This window comes from Macrobrachium rosenbergii, chromosome 8 (genome assembly GCF_040412425.1).
Source record: "Macrobrachium rosenbergii isolate ZJJX-2024 chromosome 8, ASM4041242v1, whole genome shotgun sequence".
Taxonomy (NCBI): domain Eukaryota; kingdom Metazoa; phylum Arthropoda; class Malacostraca; order Decapoda; family Palaemonidae; genus Macrobrachium; species Macrobrachium rosenbergii.
In genome coordinates, this window is record NC_089748.1 from 61,056,267 (window position 1) to 61,062,763 (window position 6,497).

Consider the following 6,497-nt stretch of genomic DNA (forward strand, 5'->3'; position numbering starts at 1 on the left):
TCATTTAACCTTCTTCATCAACATTCTATGAGAATTGACATCTCTCCTCAATAGGCAATTTTCAGACCACATGTACTATGTTATACCTTTTTGCTTCTTTCCTATTTTTAAGCGAATGCCGCAGCAGCTAGTCTGTGTGGCGCGAACTCCTCCTCAGCCAGCGGAGTTTCCATCGTTGCCATTATAATAGTGTTGCCACGACGAAGGTTAGGCGAGAGCTGACGGCGATGACCTCGAGGCTCAAGCTGACAGTCCGACTGACAGTTCTACTCTTCTTTCATGTGGACGCTCCCCTGCCTCGAACAGCAAGGCTGGTGGCATTGCGGTACGGAACGGTACGGTTGTTATTTAGTTTATATGTACGGCACGGAATTGCGGTGCGATAATTTTATCAAAGTACAGTATGGTGCAATTCAGGTACGGAAAAAATGGGCAAAATTCCGTACCGTACCGTACCTTAGACTTGGATATATCACTAAGCAATTACTGATGCATATTTGGCAGCTTCAGTGACTGCACAAGTAGATCACTAAGGTACTTAACATTTCAGTTTGTAACATACCTTGTATGTGTGTGTCCGTGTGTGTAGTAGTAGTAGTAGTAGTAGTAGTAGTAGTAGTAGTAGTAGTAGTAGTAGTAGTATAGTAGTAGTTCTATTGTAATTAGACATTACTAGTAGTAGCTATTACTAATTTTATCTTAAGTACTGATATCATTGCAGTTATTGTTAATACTATCATCATCATTATTATTATCAATCTTTTTATTATTATTGCGACAACTGAATATATAAACATGTACATATAAACTCCCTTTGCTAATTTACACCTGTTAACATTGAAATTTTCATAAAGAGGGGATTTTACTGCTATAGTACGGTAAAAGTGCAGAATTATTGTACGCTATTTTTACCGTACTATACGGTACAGAAAAATAATTGAGGGTACGGTACGAAATTACGGTACGGTTTTAGCCAGGTACGAAGTACGGAAAAACATTCCGTACCGTACCGTACTATCAGCCTTGTCGAACAGTCGTGGGTGAACTGACAGGTAAACTTGGTTATGAATACCTGGCCTAAGAAGGGGACGAATTATGGCTTTATGACATATGATCTTGTATTTACGCTCCCGAGGACTCCATGTTTATTAAAAAAAGAAATTGTTGAGCAGAAATGCAAATAATGTAATAAGCACAGATTGTGTTAGCAGCAATATGAAAATGGTGTGATTCTGTCGTTACCACTTCCCCAACCCGTAAACAAAATAGGATCATTCATAGCGTTTTGACATCTCACCGTCGTGTGTCAAACAGAATCATGCTTCAAAATAATCACATTTTACGCTCTGTAGTCACATGTAGGTGTTAAATAAGTTTAGTAAGATGATACAACGACATTTAATTTGTAATTGAAGTAGCAATGTTATTTTACCGTAAATATTCACGATTGAAAGGAATGACAAATGTGCTGAACAGAAATGAGAAAGATGATATTGCTCTTAACTGAATAAATAGAATAATGAAACGGAAAATAGGGCTGGCGAATGATAGAAAATGGGCTATAGGCAACGTAAATGGAAGCGAAATAAAATATTAAACTGAAAACAGGCATGAAGGAGACACATTATTATTATTATTATTAAAGTAATTTAACCAGACCACTGAGCTGACTTTCAGCTCTCAACGGCTGGCCTGAAGGATTTGGTTAAAATACTAGGTCTAGGCCTGAAGTCAAGCGCTAGGACCCAATAGATCATCCAATACTAAGATGAATGAATTAAAATGAAATTAAAACTGCACATAGGGTACATGCTCATACAATAAATACATTTACTCAGACTTTACATTTACATACATACTAAAACGGTATATTAAAATTCAGATTATAAATTAAACAAAATTTTAAAAATTCTTTTTGTAAAATTCAAATGTTAAAAGGATTTTCATATTATTATTTACTTATTTTTATATTTTGTTAATTAAATTACAGTTTTTCAAGAACATCAAAATTGAATGATTGAAAATGTGAAAGATTCTGACAAAATTTCTTTCACTGACCTATTTCCAAAAGTAGACATTCGTTGTCGGTCATACTTTGACATTCACGTAACACATGTCTGACCGTTATTAATACTCTGCATTCTGAGCACTCGGGAGCTGGGCCATGTGGGCTGCTCATTAAGTGCCCATGTGTCAGACGAGTATGGCCTATTCTGAGGCGTGTTAAAATTTTATGCGTGTCTCTCTCTTTGATATGATGAACTCCATTTTTTAACATTAGGTTTTAATTCTTTCAGTTTATTACTTTCAGGTTCTTCATCCCATATATGTTGCCATTTATTTATGATACCCATTTTTATGTGAGTTACATAATCTGTAACAGGGATATTCACATTTGATCTTGTCATGTGAGTTGCTGCTTTAGCTGCTTTGTCTGCTTCTTCATTTCCTTTGATCCCTACATGGGCAGGGATCCAACATATTTCGACATTTTTTCCATTATTATATAATTTATGGAGATATAATTTAATTTGTTGTACTATATTATTATTAGATTTGTAACTTTGAATAGCTTCTATAGCGCTTCTTGAATCACTGAAAATCACAAAATTATTGAATGATGATTCTTTAATTATTTTTATAGCTGATGCAATTCCATACAATTCTGCTGTAAATACAGAAGCATTATTGGGCAGGGAGAACTGATAAGTTTTGTCTTGGGACACTGCAGCATATCCTACTCTGTGTTCTGATTTAGATCCATCTGTATATATTGCATAATGTGGACCTTTTCGGTTTATATGCTCTATTGTATGCTGTCTATGGTGTTCTGTTGTATATGAGTTACTTTTTTGATAAATACTTGAGGTGTGTGCAAATTCTCATTTTATTCATTGTCCAGGGAGGAGGTGATTTTTTTATTACAGGCACTTGTATATTTATATTCAACGACTCAAACAATCTTTTAGCTCTAATTGGGAAAGGTGGTGGATGGTTGTTTATAAATACATCTCTTAATTCAAATAATTTTTTGGTTGGAGAATCACTAGTTTGAATTCTTAAAGCACTTTTCATTGTTACTAGCTCTCTATGGAGAGACAAAGGCAGTTCACCACATTCAACTTGTAGCGATGATTTTGGTGATGATCTAAAGGCTCCTGAGCATATTCTAAGGCCTTCGTTGTCAACAGGGTCTAACATTTTCAGAACTGCGTCAGATGCCGAGCCATATACTTCACTTCCATAATCAATGATGGACAGAACTGTTGCCTTATACAGCACAGTAAGGGAATGTCTATCGGCTCCCCAAGTAGTGTTCGATAGTTTTTAATTAGATTTAATGCTCTTTTACTTTTAGATTTTACATATGTAATGTGGGCTTTCCAGTTCAAGTGGGTATCAAATACTAATCCTAAAAATTTTGCTGTTTGGCCAATTGGTATACTATGGTTTTTGATTTTTAAATCTATTTCTTCACCTTTTTCCACTTTTTATTTTTATAAAACATGATTGCTTGAGTTTTATCTATGGAAAATTTAAAGCCTACAGATGAGGCCCATTCATCTATTTTTACTATGTTTTTATTAATGATTCGTTCTGCATGTTTTATTCGGGATGCTGAATAATATATGGCAAAATCATCCATGTATAGGTTACTTTTAATGCCAATAGGTAGATTTTTACTGATATCATTAATTGCTAAAGTAAACAGTGTTCCACTAAGGACGCTTCCCTGTGGAACACCGTTTTCAAGTGGAAATGTTCTAGACAGATCATCATCAATTCTCACCTGAAAATTGCGGTTTGTCAAAAAGTTCTGTATAAACCTAGGTAAATGTCCACGGATGTTGTTGTTTTGTAAAGTTTTTTTAATATAGCATACCTCCATGTGGTATCGTATGCCTTTTCAATGTCAAAAAAGACAGCTACAGTAATTTGTTTTCGTTCAAAACCTCTACGTATATGGTCTTCTAAGTTACAGAGAGAATCCAATGTGGATCTGTTACACTGAGACCCAAACTGAGTGGGAGCTAAAATTTTATTTTCTTGAATGTGCCATGTTAGTCGAGCATTTACCATTTTCTCTAACAATTTGCATAAGCAGCTTGTTAAAGAAATTGGTCTGTAATTATTTACATTGCTGGGATCCTTTCCAGGTTTGGGGATTGGAATTATTATAGCTTTACGCCAATCATCTGGAAATAAATTTTGAAGCCATAAATGATTATAAAACTCTAATAAGTATGACTTTGCCAAAGGTGCTAAGTGGCAGATCATCTCAAAACAAATATTGTCACCTCCAGGAGCAGATTTATTGCTGTTCGAGAGAGCATATTCCATCTCTGACATACTAAATTTTCTATTATAATATATATCGTCAATTGTTTCAAAATTTATTGCCATTAATTCTATTTTTTTTTTTTTTTGTGCGGAAGTGTTCATCTAAATTTTTATCACTACTTACATTTGCTAAATTTTCTCCCATTATATTACTTATTTCTTTTGGATCAAGTGTTCTTTTCCCATCTTTTAATATGGCATGTCTAGGTGGTTTGACATGGGTACCATTTATTTTCCTGAATTTTTCCCATATTTTTTGTATGGGAGTATTATTAGAGAGATCTGATACGTATTTCCTCCATGAAATGATTCTTCCTTGAATTTCTTCTTTTTAAATTTTGCAGATAATTTGTTGTATACAGGTTTTAATGTATCAATTTCTAGTAATAATACAGTCATTTTTTGTAAAAGTTCTTTCTAATATCGGTAATGTTTTATTAATTTTATTGAACTTTCTATTCAAATTATCTAATCGTCTCCCAATTGAGTGTTTTATATTTATTAATTCTGTTAGTTCATCAGACCACCAGGGAACTTTGTGTTTTGTTGATGGGGTTTTGACTTTTGGTATTGCTTTATCAGCAGCATTTTTAATAAAATCAACAAGAAATTTATTAGTTTCATTATGATCTTTTAAATATTCAAACTGTGGGATATTTCTAGTGTGCATTTCATATCGCTCCCAATCTGCTTTTTAGATGTTATAGTGAGGGACATGTTTTGCAGGATTATTTTGCAGTAAGGAAATTAATATTGGGAAATGATCACTGGTGTGCAAGTCATCAACTGTATTCCAATCCAATCTGTCAACTATGCTTGTTGTACATAAAGTTAAGTCTACTGAGGAAAATGTTCCATGTGTTTTGAAAAATATGTGCTAATTTCGTCATCATTTATACAGCACATGTTGTTGGAATCCATGAACTCTTCTATTTTACTACCTATTCTATTTGAGTTTGTACAATGACAGTCCCATATTGGGTTGTGGGCGTTAAAATCACCTACTATTAATGTAGGTTCCTTGGTATTGTTAAGTAAATCTTTAAGTTTATTAATATCGTAATTTTTATTAGGTTGGTTATATAAGTTATAAATTATGTAATTATCATTTTTATTCGTATTTTAATACTTGATATTTGCAAGTCAGTAAAATTTACAGGTACTCTGTCATAACATACTTTGTTATGTACATATATAGCAGTACCTAAATTTCCTTCTTCTTCTCTAGATGTAGATACTAAGGTATATTTACCTATTGTTGGTATTGTTTTGTTGACATGTTGTAAACATATTATCATTGGCTCATATTCCTTTAGTAATCGTTGTATTTCTCCCAAATGTAATCTGGTCTGTAGACCATTTACGTTCCATTGTATAATATAATTATTGAAAGTATAACGTTAGTGTGTTCAAGTGTTATTTTTTTTTGTGGATCATCAATTTGCATTTTTTCTAAAATCATATTTACAATATTTATTTGTTTTTCTTTATAAGACATTATGTGTCCAATGCACATACAGCCCTTTTCGTGAGTGTCCAAACTAGTAGTTTCTTTATTTCTGTAACTTATAAAATTTTCGTATAGTGTTTGTTAAACTGTCTTTTGTTATGCTTTCATTTTTGTTGCACAGTTCAATGAAGCATTCATTACATCCACATGTGTTTTCGTGTGTCTTTTCATTTACTCTTGCTGTACCTATTGTTGGTGATGGGGTAATCTCTTCTCCCATCACATAATCATTTTTGTCAATAGTTTGTTCCTCTACTATTTCTTTGATGTTCTGGGTATCTGTTTCTATTGGTTTTATTATTACTTTAGGAGACAAAGGTATATTCTTATTATTTGGTTTATGTTCTTTCTTGGGGTCTACTGCCTTTATTTTAATGGATGTATCTCTATTAATAGTTGGTTTTTTGTTGGTCTTGGGTGAAGTTCTCTCTAAAAGCCTCTTTTTTTTCTTTAGTTTCTAATTTATCATAACTATCTTTTAATATTTCTGTGATGCTTGTATTGTCTTCTAGTGATTCTATTTCTCTTAAAATCTCAAATGAATTTGAGCAAAGATTTGTATACATTTCTTGGTCCTTTGCTATATTGGTTTCTTCTTGCAAAGTGGTCATTTTTTTTTTGAGACTGATCTGTGCTCAGGGTTTTG